General features: G+C 43.0%; 1 protein-coding gene across 6 annotated transcripts in view; it reads left to right on the top strand.

Annotated features, from left to right (window-relative positions):
- The window catches only part of RBMS3 (RNA binding motif single stranded interacting protein 3), a 1,098,743-nt gene that overhangs the window by 203,255 nt on the left and 868,010 nt on the right, over nucleotides 1–27,478 (top strand). The window lies entirely within an intron of this gene.

Genomic DNA, 27,478 nt, shown 5'->3' with positions numbered 1-27,478 from the left:
CGCCTAGAGAAGGGGAAATGCCCAAGGTTACTTTAGTGTTGCCAAAAGTCAACTGGGAATTAGCTTTACATAATTGAAAGCTGGGATATTTCAGAGGTGGGTTCCATTTTTTTTCAAATCATGAAACGTTGCTGTACAGAAGGGGCTGGAGAATGGGTACTCAAGAGATTAGAAACAACCATACAGTTCCATTTGCATTCTCTGAGTTGCGTATGCATGCTCCATGAAATGGAGAAGAATCTTGCTCTCTGCTTCTCATCAACTAAGTTTATGACTACTGTCTGCATTGTGGAAATGGAGTGCTCACACGAGCATTTTCATGGAACGTTCTATTGTCTGTGTTGGTCTGGCAATTGGACTAGATAACTCAGGCACTGTGCTACTAGTAACTGCGACTTCATAGATTTTGAGGCCAGAAGTGATCCATGGGTTTATGTTGTTTATGGTCATGTTCACCTGAGTAGCTAAGCTCAGAATTTAGCACTGCTTTCCCCCTCATTTTGAAGGGTAGTGTGTTTTTTTAATTATGGGGATTTCTGTAATGGCCGGAGGTTTATCTTCTGTATTTTCATAGCCTTGAATGTCTTTTGTAGTGGGGCTCGACATGGATGTTATTGTTAATACCTTCCCACGGATATGCTCAAAGCAAACACAACAGTGAATATTCTCCTCTGTGTATGCATGCAGCTCCTGCTTAATTTTAATAGGGGAGATGCTCCTATATCAAGAGAAGACTACTTCTTTAACAAATCCTAGAAAATACATTTTGTACTTCAGACCCTTGATTTCCATTCAGGCAGAGGGGAGAGGTGGAACACGAGCACAACATTGTTTGGTAGCCTCAGAATCTTGTTGAAGCATTAGCAGAGTTGAAAGATTAACTACCAGGAATTTTTTTTGAAAGTATGACTACGCCATCCTGCATCTGCTAGAAAAACCTTGTCCTACTGCATTAAAACATACCTGTGGTAATTTTTCTCCACCTACATTGTATGTCCATACTGTAATCTTTTTCTTCCTCTGTCATCTGTACTGTAATCTCTTTCTTTCTCAACCATGTTTATTTTACACAGCTGTCTTCAGTGTTGGTGTTTAATAAGCTTATAAACTTACGTGACAGAATTGGTATCTGCAAAATCCAACTGTGGGTAGTAGGGCAGTGCCATGGCTCAGTTGAGTTCTGATGCTGCTGTATACTCATGTTTTGAGATTAGCAAACCATTTTATTGGGTCATAGATTTATATTCAGTGCCATCTCCTGCAAGATATTAATATATAGTTTACTTAAGCATTTTGAAAGTAGTTTTCCAGAAAAGAACAAGATTAAAGTTCAAATTCATATTGTCTGCGTTTTCTTGAACCTCATGCAGTAAACTCAATAAAGCTTTTTCCATATACATCTTACAAGAATCCATACGAAAATCTAATAGAACTAGCCAACTGAGACCTTTGAGATATCTAAGCAATGTTAAGTTAAATTAACTTCCCTTCCTCTGTGAAGTTTTCATTTTAAACTTCTATATCTGTGTGAAGTTAGGGGACACAATGGGTGAAAGATTTGAAGGGATTCTACAGGTGGGTCAATGAATCTGGGAAAATGTGCCATTTCCAGTGACTCAGTTTGCTTTGTGCAAATGAAATAAACTCATACGTACTTACATTTGGCACTGGATAAGATGAAACATATTTCTCTACCTCAAATGCACTATCTCGAGAGATTTTAATAAGTTCCTCTTAACTCCTTGCAAGAAATGATGAAAGTTTCATATTTTTTATGGGAAGCAGGGTATGTAATTTTTTAATCCCCTTGGGCCAGCATCCTAAGGAACATGCCTTTGGAGCCTGATTAAGATGTACATTCTGACTATGTAACCTCTTCTTATTCTCCCATAAATGTGCCACATCTTGTGTGGGTTTTATTGTTAATGTTTTTTGCCAGAATGGTAAACTAGCATTAGTCACTCAGATAGTCAAAAGGACTGACCCCAAAAATTCAACTTACAAAGCCATAAAAATCCATGGGTGTATATTAAGCTCACCGTCAAGGAACTTATAAAAGTTTTTATTGATTGGCGAAGTTTATACTACTTGTTACTTCAACAGCTGAAGTGGTTGGTGTTTCAGTGGCAACAGTGATTTCCATAAATTAGGACAATTATCTTGGCTTTATTTGTGAACTATTGATTTTGGAGAGGGGGGCTGGTATTTGTCCAAACAAATATATTTCAGATGGTACAATGCTCTTGTCTCAGTCAGAGCATGAGCTGTCCTTTTTCAGTCTTGGACAAGATGATGGGTCTTCAAAATGCTTATAAGGTATTTTGCCCATCATGGATAATATCCACATGGACCTTGCTGCTTGTTAATGCACTTTGATCTATTCCTCTCCAGTCCTGTTTCAAAGGGGATTAGATCAAAGCACATAAATTAACTATTAATGCATGTCAGTAGGGTCTACATGGGCAATTAGCCTGCAACAGGCTAATGTGTGGTAGATTCACACCCCAGTTTGTGACAAACTAAATATCTGTGCAGACAAGTCCAAAATCTCCTGAGTCTGATCCACTCAACCACTTTGCCCCTCCTAATTGATTGGGCTGTTCTGTTCTGACCAGCACTACTGGAGTGATTCAGTGTCTCCCTAACTTTGTGAATTTTGTTTGAATCCTAGTTGGGGCGAAGTGATAGGTAGCTCTCGTAAGCAAGCAGATTAGATGCACAAACTCTTGGGACCCATTGAAAACTGGTGGAAAGCTCATAGATCGAGAGCAGGCTCAGCCTTCTATACCCTTAATTATAATGCTGTCAGAAAAAAGAAAGGGAGGTGCTACTTCCCACTCAGCAAAACACTTCTGGTGAGATGATGGAACCAGAGGATATCACAATGCAGGTTTTAGCCTACATGATTTGTTCTAATGGTCTCCAAAGCTTTAAAAAATAACTAAAACCTATACCTAAACACAGGCTTCTTCTTCTAGCTGCTTCTTCAGATTGGAGGCAGCTGAGATTATGCAGAGGTAAACTGTTTTCTTTGTCCTGTATGGTAAATCTTGCAAGGCTATTTTACTACCTCTGTAACACTCACCAAAGTGACAGAGAGATAGCCATGTTAGTCTGTATTCTATCAAAACAAAAAAGCAGTCAAGCAGCACTTTAAAGACTAACAAAATAATTTATTAGGTGATGAGCTTTCCTGGGATCTGAAGAAGTGAATATGTCCCGCAACAGCTCATCACCCAGTAAATGATTTTGTTAGTCTTTAAAGTGCTACTTGACTGCTTTTTTGTTTTGATACTCACCAAAGTGATACCCATGGGGACTTGTCCACAAGAAGTCAGAGTGGAATACATAGCTGCAGGACCAATCAAAGGGGGCACCAAGACGTCCAATTGGCCTTGGCCTCAGGCTCAGAGGCAGGTACTGAAATTCAGACAGCTGATAATTTTGGGGCATTTTTTTTATGAGCATCCCTGTTGAATCAAAATGTGATGCTATCTCAAGTTAATGCCGGAAATTTAAGCAAATAACAGATATGATTTGGTAAAAGACCCAATTTTGTTGTTAAATGATGTAGATTTTGGCATATTAGAGAGTTACAATTTCATTATTATTATTTTCATATGGTAGCTAAAAGATGTGACTGGGTGGTTGAACCTGGCATGGTAGCTTCACCATCACCATAGACTTGCATAGTCTGTGGGCCAAGATTCAAGGTGAAAATTTGTGTGGATAATCTTATGCAGTGAGCTTCACGAGGACACAAATTTGAAGTTTTTGAGCATTATCCCTCCCTGTATACCTGTCTGTGTTTACTCCAAACATGGATAGCTATTTAAGCTAACACTTTTCAAACAGGTCATGACTCTGATTTTAATATATTTCCATTATGCTCACCACACAGTATTCTTGATGTGTATATGCAGGTTAACAGCAAAGGTTAGAGACACTGCACAGTAATATTTAAAATGTGACATTTGACAAAAATAGGTCATTTGGAAACTACCTGCAGAGTACTCAATAAATTGGTGGTTGTCAGCCTGGATGGTATGAACCACGTTTGAAAAGTAGAAAAAATATGGACCATGAGCCATTTTGTTTATGTATTTTTAATATTTCTCAGCAGTTCATTACAATTTCATAAAAAATTAAGCTGAAAAATTAAATTAAATGTATTTAGTTAGACATTAGTATACAATGGCTGTTTCTTAAGGTCGTCTGTCTGGTGCAAGAGTACAGGTTATAATCTTCAGCTGTGTTGCTGTGTAGTTCTAGAGTGCTTTGGAGACAGGTATATTTTAGTGAGTAATAACAGGACTTTCTTCTATGACTATTGTGGCATGGCTGGAGCTTAATATTATTTCTGTATGTAGCCTAATTAAATTGTTTACCTTGTGGCATTAGTGAAATTGTGATCTATAAATCATAAACTAGAGATGGAAGATACCTCTTAAGAGCTTATAGGGCAGAGCCTCAACTGGTGCAATTCAATCAGCTGGGCTGACAGCCACTGCAGGCCTGGGGACAAGGTAGGAGGGGGACCCTGCTTCCCACTCCCTGAAGGGATATGGCCAAGGGAGGAAGGGGTGTGGCTCAGGGCAGTCAGTCCTGCCCCTCACACTCCTTTAGAGTCATCCATGGAGCAGAGCATAGCACTGCTGCGGAGTTTGAAAGGGGCCCAGAGTTCTAGCTCCTGGCACTGTGGAAACAGCAGTGGCAATGGCTGGAACTCTGGGCCCCTTTGAAATGCTGGGCCTGGGGGCAACTGTCCCCTTTGCTGCCCCCCCCATTGGATGGCCTGAATTCTTTGTAACTCCATTGAATTTTAAGTCGCTGACTTGCATATGATGAGGAATTGTCTTTCTGTTGTTGCTGCCTCTGCCAGTGAGGATCATATCAGATATCAAACTCATGGTAGAATTTGCCTGGTTAAAAGGCCATGAGTATTAGCAGATTCTAAAATAGACTAACAGTTTTGCAGCCCATAGTTGGAACTACAAAAGTCTGTTTATCATAAGCTGTGTAAGCCTATCTTTACTAGTATAGTGACTATCAGTCCTCGGGCAACAGAGATCACCAGCTACAAATAGGAAGAAACTTTCCTTCATGGTGCATTGTATTATTACAGTGGCTGATTAAAACATCACCCTTTGCCCATACTTACCCTTTGCTGTCATCTGAGATCAGATTTCTTTTACACTAAACCTTTGTAGTGTTTTTAACTCTGAGTAAGTGTTCCTTTTTCATCAGTGATGCTTGAAATGCATTATGAGAGGTTTTTTCACCTCTCTGAAGCAGGTTTAGTCTGTCAGTCAGAATACCAGACTGTAGTAGATGTACCATAGATCTGCTTACATATGGCTATTCCTATGTGCACATCAGAATTTAGTACTACCCTCCTTCATCTTTATATGGTGAATATAAATGGAATGAAGATCTTCTCAATGGAGATCTTACTTCTGTCAGAGATATTGTACCAAATGCCACACTGTTGAAATTCTTCTTTTTCTAAAGGAAGTGTCTCCTATGGATTCTTAGTGCTCTTGAAGTAAAGCCGTTATCATCGGTAGCTCACTGTTGAAATTCTTCTATTCCTAAAGGAAGTGTCTCCTAGGGATTCCTAGTGCACATGAAGTAGAGCTGGTCTGGCCACGTTCTCCTGAAATTCCCCCTGCCTCAGAACATGCTGGTTCGTATCATCTCATCTGTAACTTGGTTACCACTGATCTGTGTTTTCAAGTGGTTTGTTATGTTGGCCTTAGCATTCTTATATAAAATGGTTCTGGATGGGATCAAAATGCATTCTGTGGTATAGAGACACAAACTTTGTATGTGGGAGCCATTGTGAATTGCCTCAACGCCTAGTTTATGCATTTTCAGCTCTACCATGAAAGGCTTTATTGAGTGTAGTGGATTTTTGTTCACATTTTAAAGTTTGTCATTGGAGTATTAGTTTTGATTTTTCAAATACTCTGGTAAATTCATTGGTACTGGAAACCTGACTTTTATTTTGGGTCCCTGAATAAAAACTGCAATTAGCCTAATAGGCTCAAATGAGCAGTATTGAGAATATAAGGTAGAAAGAGCACCTGACGATGCAGTTATGTAAACCTGGCTATTCATTTCATTTTAAATCTACACATCTAAATTTTTGCAGATAACTTGTTTCTCATTCTAACTACAATAATATGTAGATCCATGATCCTTATGGTAAGTGGGTGATTAGTGACTCCCATATATTGGTGTATGAATTTATCTACGTTAAACCGCTAAAAGGAAGAGCTTTTTGCAGTGTTGTAGTGCTGATGGCCCCAGGATATGAGGAAGATAAGCAAAGTAATATCTTTTATTGGACCAGTTTCTGTGGGTGGAAGTACCAGCTTTCAAACTATACACAGTTCTTCTTCAGGGCCAGAGAAGGAAGTGGATATCTGGAAAACAAGCCATTGAATGGACTGACGTAATGAAAGCAGAGAAATCTTGTAGTAAACGTTGGAAATGTTCAGAAAGTTATGATTATGAAGGTAAAAAGATAAAATGTTTCTTTGGAGCCTTCTCCCATTTGAATAAAAATGTCTTAAATTCCAAGCCTTGAAGGGACCCTTAGCACCTAATCTGGCCTCCTGTGTAACACAGTCCTTAGAAGTCTCCCCAAAGTATCAAAAAAAAAATCAAATCTTGATTAAAAAAGTTTGCTACTCATGGAGGAAACATTTGAGGAATAAGGGGTCTTCTGGAAGGGGGTTTTCCTTCTGAAGGAACCCCATCTACACAGCAGCTTTGGCTTCCAGAAAAGGCTCTTCCCGAAGCAAGATCTCGCAGGAATATGCAAATATGAGGTGCAAGATATTTAAATTCACACCTCATTTGAATGTTCCCCTTAGCTCATTAGCATGCCCCTTCCAGAAGGTTGTAGATCTGGTGTTTGAGTCGTGGCTTCCCAGCAGGGAATTCTCCCAGCTAGTAAATATGGCCTACGTTACTTATGCCTAAATCATTACATTTACATTAAAACTCAAATATTGTTTGTTTTGAGCCCAGTTTACCAAGAAATGAAGATTGGTCCAGTGGTCTGTCCTCTTCATTATGTACCACTTCCCACAATTTTAGTCTCAACTGTAAATTTTATTAGTGCTATGTGGAGATGTTAAATTGTATGGAGCCAAACAACAGATTCCTGCAGGAATCCCCTGGACATAGATCCTCTTGACAACTATTCTCCATGTACAGTTACTTTTTGAGATCTATTCGCCAATTTTAATGTATTTAATGTGTGCTATGAATATTTTACATCCTAGTTATTTAATCAGACTGTCATGCAGTACTAAGTCTAGTGCCTAAGGGACAGCCAACTTTATTACATTAAAACTGTTGCCACTTATCAACCAAACTTGTAGTTTTATTTAAAAATATCAAAATAGTTTGACAGGATCTGTTTGCCGTAAAGCCATGTTAAATTTCCATTAATTACAATACCCTCTTTTTAGTTCTTTATTAAATCCCTTATCACCCACTTCATTATCTTACCCAGGATGGATGTCAGGGTGACAGGTGTATAATTACCTGGTGCATCCCAATTAGTCTTTAATAACTGGCACATTAACTTCAATCCAGTATTCTGGAACTTTCCCAGTGCTCATTGAAAAATCCATGTTGATGGTACAGTGACTTTCGCAGCCACATCCTTCAAAACTCTTGGACACAGATTATTTGGACCTGCTGATTTAAAAATCTCTAACTTTAGTAGGTTTGTTTAATGTTCTTCAGAATTAATAGTGGAGTGAAAAGAATGGTATCATCATATGATGAGAGTACATCATCTGATTTCTCCAAATGAAGGAAAGAAATATTTATTGAAGACATCTCCCTGTTCTGCCATTTCATTTATAATTTTACGATTTCCATATGGTAGTGGACCAATACCATTCTCAAAATTCTTTGTGTTCCTAATATAGTTTTAAAAACCCTCCTTGTTGTCCATAACTCTGTCTTGTCTCCTTTTGCTTCCCTTGCCAATTTTCTACAGTTCATAACTTTTGATTTATATTTAATATTATCAACTTCCCAGTTCTTTCATTGGTTATGTTTTTTTTTTCCACAGCTGCCTTCACCTCCTCTTTAAACAATGTTAGTTTTTTCAACCAGGACAACTTTGATCCTCAGTTGTGGAATTGTGGCTATTTTTAGGCATTTAGCAAGTTCTTAAATGATTCCCAATTATCATTCACTTGCAACTAAGCTACCATAAACATCTTAGTTTTGTGCTCAGTTTCTCTTTATCTGCTAGGATAAAGTTTAATACAGAATTTCCTCATGTTTGCTGCAATTCTGTATGAATTAGGAAATTGTCATCCATATTGTTTAGAGTTTCCAGTGTTTTAGTACTGGCAGGCCTCCTATCCACTCCATTTAAAACCCTACTTCTTACATTTGACCCACAAACATTAGTCTGTCCTTATGTCAACACCATATTTGTAGGAAGATAACTCAAAATATGTGTTTCTATCCTTAGGTCTTATTGTGTGTAAACTCCTAAAAAGGCAAAGGATATTTTGGTGGCTTGAATATCATGTGGCTTACTGTTGACACTTGACGATAAGTTATGATGAAAGAATTGGTCAGAAGAGTGTAGGCACTTTGCATGGAGTTTCATTGCACCTCTGACTGTTATGATCTATGGGGTTTAAATCCAGGTCTGTAAGATTCCTGGGAGTCATCATGCTCCAATCCTCTATCTGGCAGTTTACTGTCACCACCTGGAACCAGAAATCCATGAAGCTAGGCCAAGGAGGCTCCACCCCAGGCTCTAATTTGTGGAACACTGAAGCTCCTAATTGGCCCATTCCCCCTACTTAAGCTAGAAGGAGAAACAGGGAGTCATCTGTACAGCCAGGATTTATGCTGCTGTAGGCTGCTTACCTAGCAGTACCTGCTCTTATTTCTAGGCAGTGTTCCCAGTAGCCGAGCACATGGGTGGTCACCCAGGAGAGGTTGAAATGCTGGGGTAAATAGGGTGACATTCAATAAGGATAAATGCAAAGAGTTCTTCAGAGGAACAACCAGTTTCACACATACAAAATTGGAAGTGACTACCTAGAAAGGAGTACTGCAGGGTCATAGTGGACCACAAGTTATATACAAGTCAACAGTATAACACTGTTTTAAAAAAATGAAACATCAATCTGGTATGGATTAGCAGGGGTGTAGTAAACAAGTGATGAGAAGTAATTATTCTGTTTTACTCTGCACTGATTAGGCCTTAGTTGGGGTTCTGTGTCCGGTTCTGGGTGCCACATTTCAGGAAAGATGTGGCCAATCTCCAAAAGATCCAGAGAAAAATAACAAAAAACGATTCATGTTCTTGCAACCGTGACCTATGAGGGGCGAGTGAAATAAATTGGCTTGTTTCATCTACTTTAAGAAGACTCCAGCAGGGGTAGAGTGCCCTTGCTTCATATACGGCACGTTTATGCCATCTCCCTGTGGACACAGAGTGATATAAATCAGTGCACAGCAGTACCTTTTCAGGTGGAGTCTGTAGGAGGAGGTCAAAGATGAACTGACCCATGTGGGAGAGGCCTGTTGGCTTTGGGCACCTTCAACCTCACCATCGATCTATGTAATTGCTTGTGGGAATAAGGGAAGAAGAGAGGGTACCTGCAGCCCTCTTGTCTATGAACTGTTACCTCAGTGCTTGTTCCCTGTGCCAAACTGATGCAGGAGGATGTGGCTCTTTGACAGTTCACTTCCAAAGGCAAGGCATGAAGCCATTACCACCATCTATGTTTCAGTTCTGGCAAACCTGTCCATTCCATGTCTGCCCGTCCTGTTGTGTCCCAAGGCACCTGGGAGATGAATTGCCTCAGGCTCGGGGGAGCAACCTGCCTGTCTGAGAAAAGAATTCATCTGCACCTTCGTCCTCAGTGGGACATGCCCAGAGCTCCACTTAGGGTTTCCTGTTTGTAGGTGCCTATCTGGCTATACACCACCAGAGACCCACCCCCCCAGAAGATTTTCATCTGATGGGTTAGCATCAGTTTGAGAACAGTTCCCAATTTCACAGATACAGCAGCAACCCAGGCCCTGCAGATTCCTTTAAGATGCAAAGCCACCTTGGGCCTAATAGAAACTATTGATGGCTCCCCTCTGTCTTTAGGTCCAATAATTGAAAAGACATTTTCCCTGCTAGTTGTTATCCAGAGACACCAAGAATTAATACAATTTGGCATAAATCTGTCCCTGCACTTTTGTCTGATTCTCGGCATCTCCTTCTTAATCCCTGGATGCACTGGCAAGAATTGGACATTCGGTGTTCCTTCAGAATGCTGTCAGAAGTATGGATAGGAGCAAACTGACATTATCCCAGCACCTGAGCCCCAGAGGGCATGGGTGAAGACCATCACACAGGCAGGGATGCCCACTGAACTGTATTGGAATGCTGCTTACATATTGTGATGGTGGTGATGTATCTGAAGAGATTAATGTGGAAGACTTCCCTCCAGTAACTGGACTTTTACCATCCAGTCAACAGTACTGACCAGATGCTGCACAGCTCCCTTTTTGACTGGACTTTCCAGTCAAAAAGTGGACACCTAGCCAATCCTATTAATAAGCCTTCTATAATAAAAGCTATGTAGGTCTTTACAGTGCTAGTGCTATGAAACCTTTGAAGCCTTTCCAATATAATTACAAGTTTTAAAAACTGTATTTTGACTGACACAATAGTCTACTGTTCCTTCACATCTAGTATGAAGTACAGCAAGAGACACCACAGGCACACATACATTTTGGTATAATAAGAAAGATTTCTATAAATCAGAGTCACCTAGGTTCTAAGTTAACTACTCAAGTTATTACTTGAGCTGCATCTACACTATGAGACAAATTTGAATGTATTTATATTGATTTTCTAATTTTGGAATTTATAAGTTCGATTTTGCCCATTCTCACTTCACATCTTGCTTCCCACAAAGTTGAGTCATTGCTGCCACACACATATTGGCTAACATCGACTGTTGCAGTAGTGCATTGTGCGAAGCTATCCCACAGTTCCCTCATCCCCATAGCATTCTGGGTATGCTCGCTGGTCTTGATGTCATCTGCCCCCATTGCATTTTCATCATTCCCCTCTCAATCCCTGAAACTATGTCAAATCATTGGAAATAATGCAGAAGACACTCCAAATTACAAGAAAGAATTTTTGGTTTCCCCACACATTACATTTTCAACATGGATGTAGTATTTGTATTCTCAGCTGGCCATCCATCCCACGTCCCATCATTGCTGAAATGTGAGCCTTGAAAATCATGCAGGGTCCTGGAATGTTAAATTGAGAAGAATGTATGAGGAAAGAATTTTTGGTTTCCCCCTCCACTATATTGACAACACAGGTTCAGTGACTGTATTCTCACCTGGCCATCCATCCAACCTCCCATCATGGCTGAAATGTGATCGCTGAAAATAATGCAGGGGCCTGGAATGTTTCTTTAGTTTGAGAAGAATGTGGGAAGAAAGAAAGAATTTTTGGTTTCCCACTACATTACATTGCCAACACAGGTGCAGCGACTGTATTCTCAACTGGCCATCCATCCCACCTCCCATCATTGCCAAAATGCGATCCCTGAAAATATGCAGGGGGAAGAATGTAGGAAGAGAGAAATAATTTTAGTTTCTCCATAAGTTATTATTAATGGAAAGGGTTTTTGGCTTTCCAGTGCACTATAAGGCTTCTGTGCAATGACTGTGTTCTCAACTGGCCATCCATCCCACCTCCCATCATTGCAGAAAAAAGAATTGTTGTTTTTTCCCTGGCAGCAGCAAGCCCAGGTATGGGCCAAGTGGTCTGTGTGTTGCAGGGTGACCAGTTGAAGTATTCTCCCCCATTATCAGGAAGCCCCTCAGCCACCAGGGGAGACTTTTCCCCATCAGCAGCAGTGAGCCTCTTGGCCACCAGGGGAGACTTTTCTCCAATGGCAGCAGCAAGCCCAGGTATGGGTCCATGTGGGGAGGAGGGGTTTTTGCTGGATGACCAGTTGAGCTGTTTCTTCCCCTTGGCAGCAGCAAAACATCCCTGTATCTTAACCGCCAGGGGAGACTTCCCCATGGCAGCAGCAAAGCCCTCTCTTTCCCATGTGACTGACAGCATTACCAGCACCACATGGCAGTCACATCCTTTTATTGGGTTGGATTGGGGGCTACCCATGTGATGAGCCTGAGTGCAGGAAAGACCCAGACTGTGTGGTGCCTGTAGGGGAGAGAAGGGAGATTGCGCACAAATGTAAACTGCTGAGAAGTTTCTCAGTGTGTTATGCAAGCATGACCCCCACCGCAGCCTTGTTGACATGTGGTACAGTGGGGCAGGGGCTAAATAGCAAGTGTACAGACAGTTGCAAAATCCTTGCAAGGGCTATTTGAACGGGTAGATGCACACATCCTGCGAACAGCACAGAAGGAAAGAAGCCATTTCTTAGGCTGTCAAAAACTAACATGAGCCCATAGCTAAAGGCTTGCTGCTCCCACTTGGAAAATCAGGCTCTCCTGTTACTGGAGAGCAGCAGCCAGAGTGTAGCAGTGAGAGGGGCATTGTGGGTGACATACAGGACACTTCTGGAGGGTAATAACTTGGATTTTAAGATGTGGCACTTCTACACTGGCCTTTAATCAAACTTCTGAATCGAGCTTGACGCTATACCCGTCAGGTAACTGCCATTTTGTAATCTCAGGATTAGTGCACCTGAAATTGAGCCAATGGTCTTTACAATGACGACAGTCATGTACTTAAATTGAAGTAACAGAATTAAATTTGAATTTGTCTCAGTGTAGACGCAGCTTTGGTGACTGACTTTGACTTAACCCTTGCTCTCCAGGTGGAGCATAGGTCATCTACAAGTCTCCTGCATTTCACTCTGTCTCGGGACAAAACTTCTAGCTGATCCCTGAAATACCCCAGTTTTTTGTCTTTCAGTCTCAGTTGATTTTCTTCACATTGTCCGTGGTCTTCCTCTTTCGCATTTTCCTTGTGAGTTCCATTTGAGAACTTGATGGACTATGCGGGATGATAGTTTCCTGAGAGCATGGCCTAGCCATCCCCACTTTCTTCTCTTGATTTGAACGTCAAGTAGTTCTTGTCCTGCTCTGTTTCAGAGCTCCTCATTTGTGACCAAGTCTTGCCATTTGATGCAAATGATGTACCTCAGGCATCCTGTGCTACAATTGTACGTATATATTTTTGAAGAGTCAGTGTTCTAGATCTTTTCTAGGAAGAACCATGTACCCATACACAGGCTGCCATTGTAGGTTTTATTTGCTTTGGCAGTGTGCACAATACACAATGATGAAACAGGTAATATAATTATGTTGGCTATGTCTACACTGGAATCATCTGTTGACGGAAGTTACTGTCGACAGATTGCATTTACACACAAGTTGCTCTGTTGACAGAGTACTGCCAGCCTGCACTGCCCTCTGCTGCCAGAAAGTGGAATGGGAGGTCTGCAACAGGGCTGCCTGGCAGCCAGGAGTCCTCTCTGTCGACAGATTGTTATGCCTCAGATTTTTGAGGGGTAATACTGTCGATGCAAATGTAGAGTTCTGTTGAGACTGTCAACAGAATGCTTCAAGTCTGTAGATGCTCCCTGGATTATGTCGACAGAAGGCTCCTTCTGTCAACAAAACTTTCTAATGTAGATACAGCCGCTATGTTTTAATACATTTTAAATGTATTTAGATGTGTAATCAGTAAAAGGGGAGTTTATCTAAGGGTGTATTTGTCCTGCAACAACAAATTAAACCACCCACATAACTCCTAACTTCCCTCCTGATCTTACTCCAAATTTGATTTTCCTGAAAAGTGCGCCTTTGCAGCAATTGTGTAAACAGATGTATTATGCAGCATATTGTGAAAGACATATTGTGAAAGAAAAGCATATAGAGATGTGAAGGGGACCCTATTCTAGGCTCACAGAGAACACTCTACTGTCAGCTCTCTCCTTTTTAAACCAAGGGGAAGCAAACTCCAGTGCTTCTGCTGATGACAATGTATGTGTCAGGATGGATCAAGGAGCAAGGTTCTAAGTTATTTAGAATTTATAGCTCAAAACCAGTATCATATACAATATCATGATGGCCAAAGCAACTCCCACTGAAGAATGAAGCCAGCATCCACTATAAGTAGAATTTTGATCTCATTATAATAGCCCCCTAGATTGTACTGGAGATAGAAATTATTACACTCCTTTTTCCCTTTCTATCCTATTCCTATAAAAATTCAACAAACAGCTATGAATTGCAGTTAGAAAATTTGATGTACTTTAGTGAGCTTTTCCCCACTCTTTTTGACCCTGAAGCTTTTTGTGGTTTCTTACTCCTAATGAGGTATATCTTTGATATTCTCTAAATTACTTATTTTTTGGCAATTCTTGTGGCTTATGTAATGTTTCGGGAACCACATATTGCTACATTGGCTCCTGAACTAAGTCCTTAAAGATGGGTAATCCCAATCTGTGCCACAAGGAGGCACAGAGTTTAAATGCTCTATTCTCTCCTGCTCCCACATACATACTACATTCTCCTATATGTACAGGGTGGCCTAATAAAAGGTATTACCTCACCTAGCTTGTCCCTCAACACATATTGTAGTTTATGAAATTAATCTTTGAATTATGAGTAATCCTTTTCTGCATGCTTCCAGGCATTCTTAGAAAATGTTCCCAAGTGTTTAAGTAAATATCCCCTTTAAAAAATTGTAGGGGTGGCTTGTGCATGGATACCAGAAAAAACTAAAACCAAAATATATTTTTGTCAGTAAAATCTAATAGTTTTGATCTTTCCACATTTTCAGTCATCATCATTTTTGGTTTTCTTTGTTTTGTTTTGTTTTTTTTTTACCTTGTAACAGTCAGTTTTGGCTCCAGACATGCCAGTGATACCATAATATTGTGGCAATTTTATTTTTAAACATACTTGGCTTCCTACTCAGCTAATATGTTGCAAATTTCAGCTGCCTGTGGTAAATTTAGAAACACAGCATGGCATATTTTTATTCCCATGCTATTTTCCTCTTTGCAAGAAGTTCTTATTTCATTTTAGTAATTCTCCTAAAAAGGAATGTTACAGACTATTCCAAAAAGCCTTAATGGCTTATTTATGAGTTTGCTCATGATGTGGTGTTACTGAGTGTGTTCGAAATCCTAGATGCATTCTGGAAAACAAACTGAGTACTGAAGGCTGGGTGTTAATATAAGTATATGTGCACACAATAAACCAGGTAAAGAAACAGATAAAAGGAAGGAATCAAAGTGAAGGCGATTTTTTGGTCTTTAATTCTACTTGATTTGCACACATGGTGGAAAGGTCATTTATTTGTTTGAAACTACTTTAATACAGCAACTAAGGGTCCTGTGGCACCTTATAGACTAACAGAAAACTTTTGAGCATGAGCTTTCATGAGCACAGACTCACTTCATCAGATGCTGGTCTTGGAAATCTGCAGGGCCAGGTATAAATAAGCCAGAGCAAGGGTGGGGATAACAAGGTCAGCTCAGTCAGCAAGGGTGAGGCTTACTACCAGCAGTTGATCTGGAGGTGTGAACACCAAGGGAGGGGAAGCTGCTTTTGTATTTAGCCAGCCATTCACAGTCTTTGTTTAAGCCTGAGCTGAGGGCGTCGAATTTGCAGATGAATTGTAGCTCAGAAATTTCTCTTTGGAGTCTGGTTCTGAAATTTCTTTGCTGTAGGATAGCTACTTTTAAGTCTGCTACTGTGTGGCCTGGGAGATTGAAGTGCTCTCCTATGGGTTTTTGTATATTGCCATTTCTGATATCTGATTTGTGTGCGTTTGTTCTTTTACGTAGAGACTGTCCAGTTTGTCCGATGTATATAGCAGAAGGGCATTGCTGGCACATGATGGCATAAATTATATTGGTAGATGTGCAGCTGAATGAACCCACGATGGTGTGGCTGATCTGGTTAGGTCCTGTAATGGTGTTGCTGGTGTAGATATGTGGGCAGAGCTGACAACGAGGTTTGTTGCATGGATGGGTCCCTGAGTTAGAGTGACTGTGGTGCGGCGTATAGTTGCTGGTTAGGATTTGCTTCAGGTTGGCAGGTTGTCTGTGGGCAAGGAGTGGTCTGCCTCCCAAGACCTGTGAAAGTGGGGGATCATTGTCCAGGATGGGTTGTAAATCCCTGATGATGCGCTGTAGAGGTTTTAGCTGAGGACTGTAGGTGATGGCTAGTGGTGTTCTGTTGGTTTACAACCCATCCTGGACAATGATCCCCCACTTTCACAGGCCTTGGGAGGCAGATCACTCCTTGCCTACAGACAACCTGCCAACCTGAAGCAAATCCTAACCAGCAACTATACACCGCACCACAGTCACTCTAACTCAGGGACCCATCCATGCAACAAACCTCGTTGTCAGCTCTGCCCACATATCTACACCAGCAACACCATTACAGGACCTAACCAGATCAGCCACACCATCGTGGGTTCATTCAGCTGCACATCTACCAATATAATTTATGCCATCATGTGCCAGCAATGCCCCTCTGCTATATACATCGGACAAACTGGACAGTCTCTACGTAAAAGAATAAACGCACACAAATCAGGCATCAGAAATGGCAATATACAAAAACCCATAGGAGAGCACTTCAATCTCCCAGGCCACACAGTAGCAGACTTAAAAGTAGCTATCCTACAGCAAAGAAATTTCAGGACCAGACTCCAAAGAGAAATTTCTGAGCTACAATTCATCTGCAAATTCGACGCCCTCAGCTCAGGCTTAAACAAAGACTGTGAATGGCTGGCTAAATACAAAAGCAGCTTCCCCTCCCTTGGTGTTCACACCTCCAGATCAACTGCTGGTAGTAAGCCTCACCCTTGGTGACTGAGCTAACCTTGTTATCCCCACCCTTGCTCTGGCTTATTTATACCTGGCCCTGCAGATTTCCAAGACCAGCATCTGATGAAGTGAGTCTGTGCTCATGAAAGTTCATGCTCAAAAGTTTTCTGTCAGTCTATAACGTGCCACAGGACCCTTCGTTGCTGTTACAGATCCAGACTAACACGGCTACCCCTCCAATACTTTAATTCAGTAAACCTTCAAGATACGCGCAACCAAGTTGTGTGTCTCGGGTTAATGTGACTGCCAGCAGGCAAGCTGCTCCTGTCAGGATCAGCAGCCTGACTCTTGCCGGTTGTGACAGGAGCGGTTTCCTGCTCTTGTTGGGAGTGGCAGCTGCTGGTGTCAAGGGCAGCAGCTGTGAGTCAGGCTTCCACCCCTGACAGGAGCAGTTTCCCCATCTCCAGAGTGGCGGGGAGCCAGGAACCAGGTGTCAGCCTGGCTCCTGGCTCCCCTCCACTTGCAGAACTGAGAAACTGAGCAGGGCAGCAGCCCTGGTTAGTTTCCTGGCTCCAAGGAGCAGAGGGGAGCTAGGAGCCAGGTGGCCCTGGTTCCTGGCTCCCCTCCACTGGCTGGAGCTAGGAAACTGAACAAGGTGCTGCCCTGCTCAGTTTCCTCTCTCTACGAGCAGAAGAGAGCTGGGAGCTAGGCTGCTGCCTGATTCCCAGCTTTCTGCCACTTGCAGGATCAGGAAATTGATCATCTGATCAGTTTCCTGGGTCCCACAAGTGGCAAGCGGCAAGTGGTGGGGAGACTGGAACCAGACTGACCCTGGTTCTTGGCTCTCTGCCCCTGTGGGAGCCTGGAATCTGACAAATTCTTGTAATTTGAGAGTTACTGTACAGTACCTGCATAGGTATAATAGGACTGGTGAGGATATCGTGTCACGTACTACATGATGGGGTCAAATTTAGCTACGACAGATCAGGAAAGGGATCTTGGAGTTATAGTGGATAGTTCTCTGAAGACATCCATGCAGTGTGCAGCGGCAGTTAGTAAGGCAAATAGGATGTTAGGAATTATTAAAAAAGGGATCGATAATAAGACAAAAGATATCATACTTCCCCTATATAAAACTATGGTACGCCCACATCTTGAGTACTGCGTGCAGATGTGGTCTCCTCACCTCAAAAAAGATATATTGGCATTAGAAAAGGTTCAGAAAAGGGCGACTAAGATGATTAGGGGCTTGGAACGGGTCCCATATGGGGAGAGGCTAGAGAGACTGGGACTTTTCAGTTTGGAAAAGAGGCGATTGAGGGGCGATATGATAGAGGTATATAAAATCATGAATGGTGTGGAGAAAGTGAATATAGAAAAATTATTTACCTTTTCCCATAATACAAGAACTAGGGGACACCAAATGAAATTGATGGGTAGTAGGTTCAAAACTAATAAAAGGAAATTTTTCTTCACACAGCGCACAGTCAACCTGTGGAACTCCTTGCCCGAGGAGGCTGTGAAGGCCAGGACTCTATTAGGGTTTAAAAAAGAGCTTGATAAATTTTTGCAGGTTAGGTCCATAAATGGCTATTAGCCAGGGATAAAGTATGGTGCCCTAGCCTTCATAACAAGGGCAGGAGATGGATGGCAGGAGATAAATCACTTGATCATTGTCTTCTGTTCTCCTTCTCTGGGGCACCTGGCATTGGCCACCGTCGGCAGATGGGATGCTGGGCTGGATGGACCTTTGGTCTGACCCAGTATGGCCATTCTTATGTTCTTATGTTCATTCCTAATGTGAGATGCCTTAGCCAGTATCATTTGTGTCAGACTTTATCTTCCTTATTCTAAATGTATATATTTAGCAAAGTGTTTTAGTTGGTATGTTCTGTGGTAGTGTAACTTAAGTCAAGCTAAAAACATGTATCAGAAAAGAGAATATTTGCATACTGAAAGGAATATCAATTTAGGGAAAGAAACCTACCCTGCTACAGGAGAGGTGTTTCAGTCTATTTTCAGGTATATTGTCAGAACATATACATCACATTTTATTGACACTGTAATGACTCTGTCAGATCCTCTTCTGCAGAATCATGATTATCTTGTTCTTAGTCATATACTAATGTATATTAAACTAATGATGTACTAACATGCTTAAAACTTTTAAAATACTATTTGTGATTAATCCTATTATGGATGTTATTTATTATACAAAGGAAAATAGCACTGTAAAACCCAGTCCCATACACTGCCCTGAATTCTTTTGTTTGTATCAGCTTCTTTGTGCCCTACTTTTCTGGCAGTGCACAACCAAGGAAGTAGTGATTATTCTATATTCTTCTTAGTGGTACATGGCAGTTGCACCCATTGTGCCCTAAAAGCACTGACTTGGTATACCGAAGAAGCACATTGAAGGCATATCTTTATACAGCCTCAGGCATAGCTGCTGGAATGAGGGATGCAGGGGGTTGCTGCTGCACCCCCTATTTTGAAGTGGTTTCCATTATATGCAGGGTTTCCTTTTGGGTTCAACAGCTCTTAGCACCCAAGCTCTAAAACTTTTTCCAGCGCCCCTGGCCCTAGGATTAAATTCATCACCACATGTTGGCGTCAGACTTTTTCTTTAACTAGTCATTGATTATAGTGGACACATTCCAAGTTGATTTATATCCAGAGGTCTCAGTGGGGTTTGCACAAGATGTAAGCACAGAATCTGCTCCGATAAATACATTCACACAGTTTTTCATGAGGTCTCCTCCAGAGCCAACACACGTGACCAAGTACAGTTATATACAACATCCAAAGTGAAATGGAGGGTTAATATGAGATTTTTTTTCTGTTTTTATTTTGTTTTTGGAAGTTTAGATTGAAAAAAAATTACCAGATGCCAGTGAAACTCAGTGGTTGAATTAAAAATATCTTCTCTACTCTTTCCTCTTTCTCCCTACCCCACAACGTTCATCTAATCAACTTGGACATATCTGTTAAAGGCTCTGTCTACACTAGAGGGTTTTGTCAACAAATAATCATGTTACAACTCCCCTACCTGCTGTAATGTCTCTTGTCACAGTTATTTGAGGTAGCAAAATTAAATGCAAATTTCAGAAGCTGCTTACATAAAATCTGTTATTTATTTTAACACAACTCTTATGTTAAAATTAACTCTTAAAATGCTTGGAAACTGGAGTATCCCCCTCTGACTATTGGAGGGCAGTTATTTCATGCCTTAATTTTCTAGTATTACTCTGCAAGCAGTTTGATGTTAGAGCAAGCGAGTCTTTTTTGTGGTGACAGGAGACTGTTATGCACTTGGTTCTTCTGGTGCCTGTCCATGCTTTTTGTCTTGTGTTTCTAGCTGATATATGTATTTATGTCTTCAAAGTAATATATTCCCATCTGCAGGTATGTAATATGAGCAAGGATCTGTCTACAGCAGTCTGAATGAGCTCTCCTCTGACACCTAGTGATGGGCTGGGAGAAAAGACGTGAGGAACAGTTTGCAATTGCATAAATATGCCTACGCCTATGAGAGCTGCTTTGGCAAAGTGATCAATTTTGGCTGCTCTTGGCTTACAAATCCCTTTACTATTGAGCATAAGGCAATGAGATGTTTTCATTCTAATATGAGTAATGGACAGTGGAACTGTACTTAGCCTATCATAATCGGGGGGGGGGTTTCCTCTAAATGTAACCTCACTAACCAAGCAGGGGGGTAGGGATGCCAGTCTCCGTGGTATAGGAAGAGGTTCCTAGCTAGTGACTGGGGCATTCTGCCTACGGAGACCTAGACACTGTTTGATCCTCCCCTCTCCATTATTAAGGACAGGACTGATTAGACTGGATTGGGAATCATTAGTTTATTCCATGATCACTAGAGTTGAAATCATGGACAACCAGGCTCTGAGTCTCAGATTTGATGAGGAACAGTGCTGCAGTGAAAGGAACTGTGCTGCCTTCAATAGTAGTGATGTTCCTCGCTCCCTCTCAAATCACTGCAGTCTGGGGTAAGTGGGGGAATGCACCGTTTTAGTGGAGTCACCAGCAGCACCAGAGTGAACAGCAGCAGCAGCCTTGGGCAGCAGTGGCAGATTGAACAGCAGCAACTGTGAGCCTGTTGTAAAGATGCCCCAGCAGAGCGTTGGTAGATGTCTTCCCCTAGGCTGGGAGGTGAACTCTAAACTCTAGATCTTCACTGACCAAGAACAGCAGCTCTGAGTGGGGAGCAGTGGGGGAGGGAGAAGGGAATGATGCCTTAAAGGAATGCTTGTTGACAGACTTTCACGCCTCCAGGTGGGCAATGAAGGCAAAGGACACTGCCCAAGCTACTCTGGGGTGAGTGTTCATGGTCATATGTGTGTGGTCAGATCGTGATTGTAGTATTTTCCCTGATTACTGCTGGGTTCCTTTCCCTCTTGAATTAAAATTTTTCTTTGTTGTACACAGGTTGAGTGCTTGTGAGTGATGAAGTGTTGTTGCCTCTTTGAGGTGCAGGGGTTGTGTTTAATTTGCCCAGATCAGATGGAGGGGGCTCAAACTGGTTCTGATTTGTGTTGTTAAAAGGCACTTCAAGATATTGAACCAGCCTTTTTTGCTACCAACTTCACCCTGCAGAAGGGTTTTATATGTTGGTCAAACACAGGTACTTGCCTTTTAATTGTTGGATTTATCCTGAAGAAACAGTCTGATCCTGACAAGGTCTACTGGTTGTAGTTCTGGAAGGTCTTGAGTTTATTGGTCTTAGTGGGCTTTAAGGGTCCCTTGCTTTTAGTCAGCCACTCATATTCTGTCAGTTCTATTTGTCGTGACTCTCCATTATCACACAGAAGTGGAGTATATAACAAAAGTCACATGCCCATGCCCCTGAATCCCTCTTTCCTTCAAAGTTCTGCTATGCTGATTTGTCTTTAGCTGTTGTAATATGCAGGATGCTAAGATAGCTTGATACAACAATGGTAGGGTGTTCACTGGGTACAGTAACAGTGACAGAGATGTCCCTCCTGCTGCCAGGTGAATGAAGAGGCTCTTAGGCCCTGATCCACAAGTTACTACTGGGCTTAGAACTTTAAGGCTGTGAGTCACCTCACTGATTTCATTGGGACTACACAAAGGGCTTTTCTACACCAGCTCCCTATTTCGAAGGGAGCATGGTAAGTAGGGTGTTGGGAGTTTATTAATGAAGTGCTGCGGTGCATATGCAGCATGTCATAAAGCAAATCCCCCCTGCCCCCCCCCACGCGGCAACTCCGAAGTGTTAAACTTTGAAGTGCCAGCTCACGTGTAGCCACGGCTCACCTGCTGGTACTTCGATGTGCCCAGGGTGCTTCGAAGTCCCTTTACTCTTCAAAATTTTGCCCAGCCACTTCGAAGTACCAGCGGGTGAGCTGAGCCTACATGCCAGCCAGCACTTCGAAGTTTAACGCTTCTGAGTTGCCACGGGGGGAATTTGCTTAATGAAGTGCTGCATATGCAACGCAGCACTTCATTAGTAAACTCCCAACACCCTACTTACCATCCTCCCTTTGAAGTAGGGAGGTAGTATAGATGCAGCCTATGTATAGGATGTCTAAAGGCCTTGTACATGGAGTGCAACGATTACTAGCCTGAAAGCCCACAGTTGTAATTGTATGGGCTCTGGAGACACCTCTGTGATTCCCTTCTCAGGATTATGTCCTAAGGGCTTTGCACTGTGACTTTTTTTTTTTTAAGTACCACTTAGAGACAGCATTAAGGACCCTTTACATAATGACTTAGTTTTTAAATGGGCCCAGGTTTTCACTTACATGAGGAACAAATGTGTCTTAAACAAGCAGTTCCTCAGTGCAGAAGTGTCATATTAAAATCAGCTAACTGAATTTGAAGATGACGTATGAGGCAAATTTGCTTATGGGAGGGTTATAAACTTGCAAACATAGGCATTCTCTTCTGCATAGCTACAGTGACATGAAGTTCACTGCTATAGTAACAGACAATGTAATTTTGATAAGATAGTATGCAGTATTCTAAAAGCTGATACTTAAAAATTAGTATTAATTATCATGTCTCTCACTTGCTGTTAATTATATTTTTTAAAGAAATTTGAGTGCCCATAACATCATTCTGTTAATGCTTATCTCTGGCTTTAATGTCTGTGTATGTCTTTATCTTTTAAACAGAGGGATTTTCATTTGCATTAACAGTCAATGATAGAAAATGGGACCACACACTCATTCTGCAGTATAATCCCTCACTAACATTTCTTTTTGTCATTGAACTGATGGCAGAATTTTCATATGCAGTATTTATAGAACTTTACAAGTGAAAATGAGTTGGATGGTCTCAACCTAAATCTCCCATTTGTGCACATCACAGAGCTACCATATATTCCACTACAATTCAGCCTGTCTTGTCACTTTTTTCAAGACAGACCATGGAATGGAATAGCAAGGTTTTTGGAAAGCAGGATTACATTGCAAAGGCAGCGCTGAGTGGTGAATCTTTAACAGTACCCTATCTTTGTTAGGCTCAGCACGTGCCATGCTGTTGATTCTTCAGCATTAAGACCTAAATTCACTCCCAGATTAAAAGGGGAATAATGAATGAGCAGTGTATATTGCTAGATCTGACTTTCGATTGGCTGCTATGAAGTGTTCTGGCAAAAGTTGGAGTTCATATGAAATAATAATGTATGGTGATTTTGTTTTGGTTTTTTCGGTTGTTGATTAAAAATAACTTTTGAAAGGATCCCTTGTTGGTACTGTAGTCTATCATGGCTTGACTTGATATCGGAAAGTATTAGTTAACTACTCTCTCTAAACATACTAATTGCTTGAATGTTCAAGTTCAGTAAACACAAAATTTAACTTAGCATATGCATTTGCATATATAGTTACGTAGTATATATGTGCGTATGTTTAGCTAAACTTAGTATACAGTACACTAAAGCTACGTCTACCCTACAGCATACTGTTAAAAGGCTGTCATCTGGAAGATACCTTCTGGAAGACTGCCTTTCGAAAGAGCGGTCTACACACAAAAAGCGGGTTGAGCCTGCAATCTGCTGTTTTGAAAGAGAGCATCTACACAGCCACAGGCGCTGTTTGGAAAGAACAGGCCAGGAAATGCTGTGGATGGGGTCACATAGCAGATGAGTCCTTCCGGGGCCTGCAGCCAGTTGCTCCCTTAAAGGGCCCCTCCAAAACACCCCTGCCCTGCACACGCTGAGGCTTGCAGAACTTCCACCGGTACCACAGCACCCAGGCCTGATCTGACAGCTACCTATGCCTAGTGGATTCTGAGCAGTAGCCTCTCGTACTGGAACTGGCCATCCTGAATGCCATGATCGGCCACCTGGCCAATGTGGTTGTGGCTACCCTCCTCCGCGTCCTGGGGGCAAGCCTCCTCACTGGAGCACCGGAGCCCCCCACCCAGGATCCTGCCAGCACCACCCCTGACTGCCTTGGAGCATCTGGAGCCACCCCAATGGCATGGACTGGTGGAGTGGCTGGTGACTGGGAATGGGGATGACATCAGGTGTCTCCAGAATTTCCGCATGAGCAAGCGGCCTTTCTAGGAGCTTTGCCACTGACTCGCCCCATCCTGGAGAAACTGGGACACCTGCATTCATCTCGCCATCCCTTTGAAAAGAGGGTTGCCATTGCTGTCTGGAAGCTGGCCACCCCGGATAGCTACCAGTTCATGGCAGGGGTGGATGGCTATGAGCCCAGTTGGCCGTGGGATCCCCTCTCCGCCAAGTTCGGGGTCTCTGGCGGGGCTGGGATGGGGCAGGAAGCATGGGGAGATAGGGCTGTGGGAGGGCTTTGGCAGGGTCAGGCTCAGTGGGATTGGGCTTGGCAGAATGGGAGGGAGGGTGGTGAGGGGGGGTCGGGTTGCGGCATGGTTGGGCTCGGCGTGGGGGGCAGTGGGGGCAGCTGTGGGGGGACAAGGCGGGCCAGGTGCTCCCTCAGTGTGCCTGTCAAGTCCCAGAGGTTGGCCATTAGCTCCTCCCAGGCTGTCATCTGCCACATGAGGTCAGCCTCCTCAGGCAGAGGCACTGCTCTGCCACCTTGGCCTGGTGGCAGCTGGGAGGATCATACTCTGAGCACCTCCGTGCACTATAGCCTCAGACCCGCCGTGGTGCTGTTGTTTAGGGTACCTGGGCCCTCTCTACTACCTTCAATGAGCTGTCTGGAATGACAGAGGTGAAGGGACTCTCCCAGCCCTCTGACAGTGCAGCTGCATGGATAGAAAGGGAGAGATGAACAGCACATCAGTCCCACACTAGCTCTCTGAAAACCATGCCCCCTGCCTCCCGAGGGAAACAGTCCCCCCACACACTCCAGTCCAATGGTTGTGGTGTATCATGGCACTGAAAGGGTCCCCACCCATGTAGGACAGTCCACAGTCATGTTCTGGCCCCACCAACCCCCTCCCTGCGTGTGCAGCTGACAGCACTGTCTCTGGGACTGGGTGCTGAGTGTTGCTGACAGCTGTCACGGTGAGCTTGGAGCTACAGCCAGCCAGGATGTGTCCAGCTCAGGTCTGCTAGACTTGTGGGTGGCCCGCTGTTGGCTGTTGTACCCCTGCCCCACAAGCCGGAGTGTGCATCCTGGTGGGTACTTACCAGAGGTCCCTTGCCAAGGTCTGGTGGCACCCAGCTGGTTGTGGTGCAGTGGAGGATGTGGAGAACAGAGCAATGAAGAGGTCCCCCTTCTCATTTGACCACTCTGTGGCAGGTTCTGGCTCTGGCTTCAGGTGACAGCCCTTGGGTCCCGGTTCCTCATCCTCAGAGTGCGGCTCATCCACCATAGTGTCCAGGATGGTGGGCAGAAAGGAACTGTCCTGGGCCCCCAGAAGGCCCTGGAGCACCCCATAGTAGGGCCAGGTCATGGGACCTGCCCCTGAGCAGCCAGCTTCATCCTGAGTCTGGGTGTGTGCCTGCCGGAGCTCCTTAACTTTACTTCTTACCTGGTTGGGAGTGTGGGCAGGGTGTCCCCAGGTGGCCAGTCCTTTGGATAGGGGGGCAAAGGTGGCTGTGTTCTGCAGCTTGCACCCCATCTCCCAGAGCACTTCCTCCTCCTTCAAGAGGCCCAGCAGGTCCCTGAGCTCCTGCCCAGTCTAGGAGGGAGCCTTTTTTGGGGGGGGAGGGCAGGGCTGGCTGGGGTCCTGTGAGCCCTGTGAGGGTTCTGAGGGGGGGTCTTGTGGGTCTTAGGGTGGCTGGCTGCTGGCCATTGCTGCAGGTGCCTGTTCTGGGGGTAGCCATGAGGTGTGCTACAGGAGCTTGGGTTAGTGATTCTTCTAGTACACTCTCAGCTTCCTGCTGTGGGGTTTCTGGGTCCGTGCTGCTTTAAATGTGACCAGATGCCAGCTGGCCGGCACAACAGAGGACTCCTCTTTTGAAAGAGCGGCCCGTGGAGCATCTGCACGTGTTTTCTTTCAAAACAATCTTTCAAAAGGGGCTGTTCTTCCGGATATGGGATCAGAAGAGCACTTTCAAAAGGGGCACCACGTTCTTTCAGTTTACTTCTGAGAGTGCCTTTTGTGTGCAGGTGCTCCACATGCTCTTTCAAAAGTGCCCCCGGTTTTATATTTATCTTTCAGAAGACCACGACAGTGTAGTCACAGCTTAAATATTTGCTGAACCAAGGACTACATAGTATAACTCTAATGGTGTGTGTGTGTGTGTGTGTGTGTGTGTGTGTGTGTGTATAATATATAAACTTAGAATACTAACCTTGCTATATTTTTAAATACTGATTCACCCACTGTTGGTGCCCAGTTCAATTTTTTGATGTTAGTACATTTCAGTTATTCTTAAAATTGAAAAGTTCCTATAAACTCAGAGGAAGCCATTTTAATTTCATATATATGGCATTAATTAATACAAATTTGCAGGTCTCAATGTACAAATAAAACACAAATGCAAATTGTGCATCAGACTTATGAAGTCGTCTAGAAATGCAATAAAAATAGGTATTCAAAAGTTTAATAAATAGAAAGCAGGGTGAAGGTGCTCTTCTCTTGGGATTCCATTTGGTATAGGGAATGGATCCCAAATTTCTTACGTTAGGAGCTGAATTCAGTACTCTAAGTGCAAGGCTCTCCTTCCTCTCTCTAATATACTCTGTCTGCGGGGATTAATAGTAGGTAGCTGTGGATAAGAAACAAGTGTTGGTAATTTGTAAACTAGAATCGTAATTGCATATACCGGTATCTGAGTTGTGTGCCCTGAGTGGGCTGCTTTGGCTGAGCCTGAGGACTAACCAGCACAGCCTCCAAGCTGATTGATGAGTTCCTTTGATAGGCCAGCCTAGCCGTCTGTCTGGAGGGAGCCAGCAAGCCTACTTTAAACTCAGCAGCAGGCCGCTAACTTCTCAACAATTATGCCCATAGCTGCAATCACTCTTTAGAGTGCCTTCTTCCATCCCTTGTTCTCTTCCTGAGTGTTGCCCTGCTCCAGTCCATTCCAGCCCCATTTGTTCCTGACTCAGACTCTGATCCTTGGTCTGACTCTGGGCTCCTGCTCCAATGCTATGCTGTCTTGGGTAAATCAGATTCCAGGTAATCTAGGCACATGTACGACTGGAGATAATGTTCTTGCATGCAGCATGAGGAGTTTGACCACACAGACTGTGATGGGTACGTACAGCAATGTATAG

This window comes from Carettochelys insculpta, chromosome 2 (assembly GCF_033958435.1).
Source record: "Carettochelys insculpta isolate YL-2023 chromosome 2, ASM3395843v1, whole genome shotgun sequence".
Taxonomy (NCBI): domain Eukaryota; kingdom Metazoa; phylum Chordata; order Testudines; family Carettochelyidae; genus Carettochelys; species Carettochelys insculpta.
The sequence above is the reverse complement of the archived record's forward strand: the minus strand, read 5'-3'. Positions and strand labels throughout refer to the sequence as shown.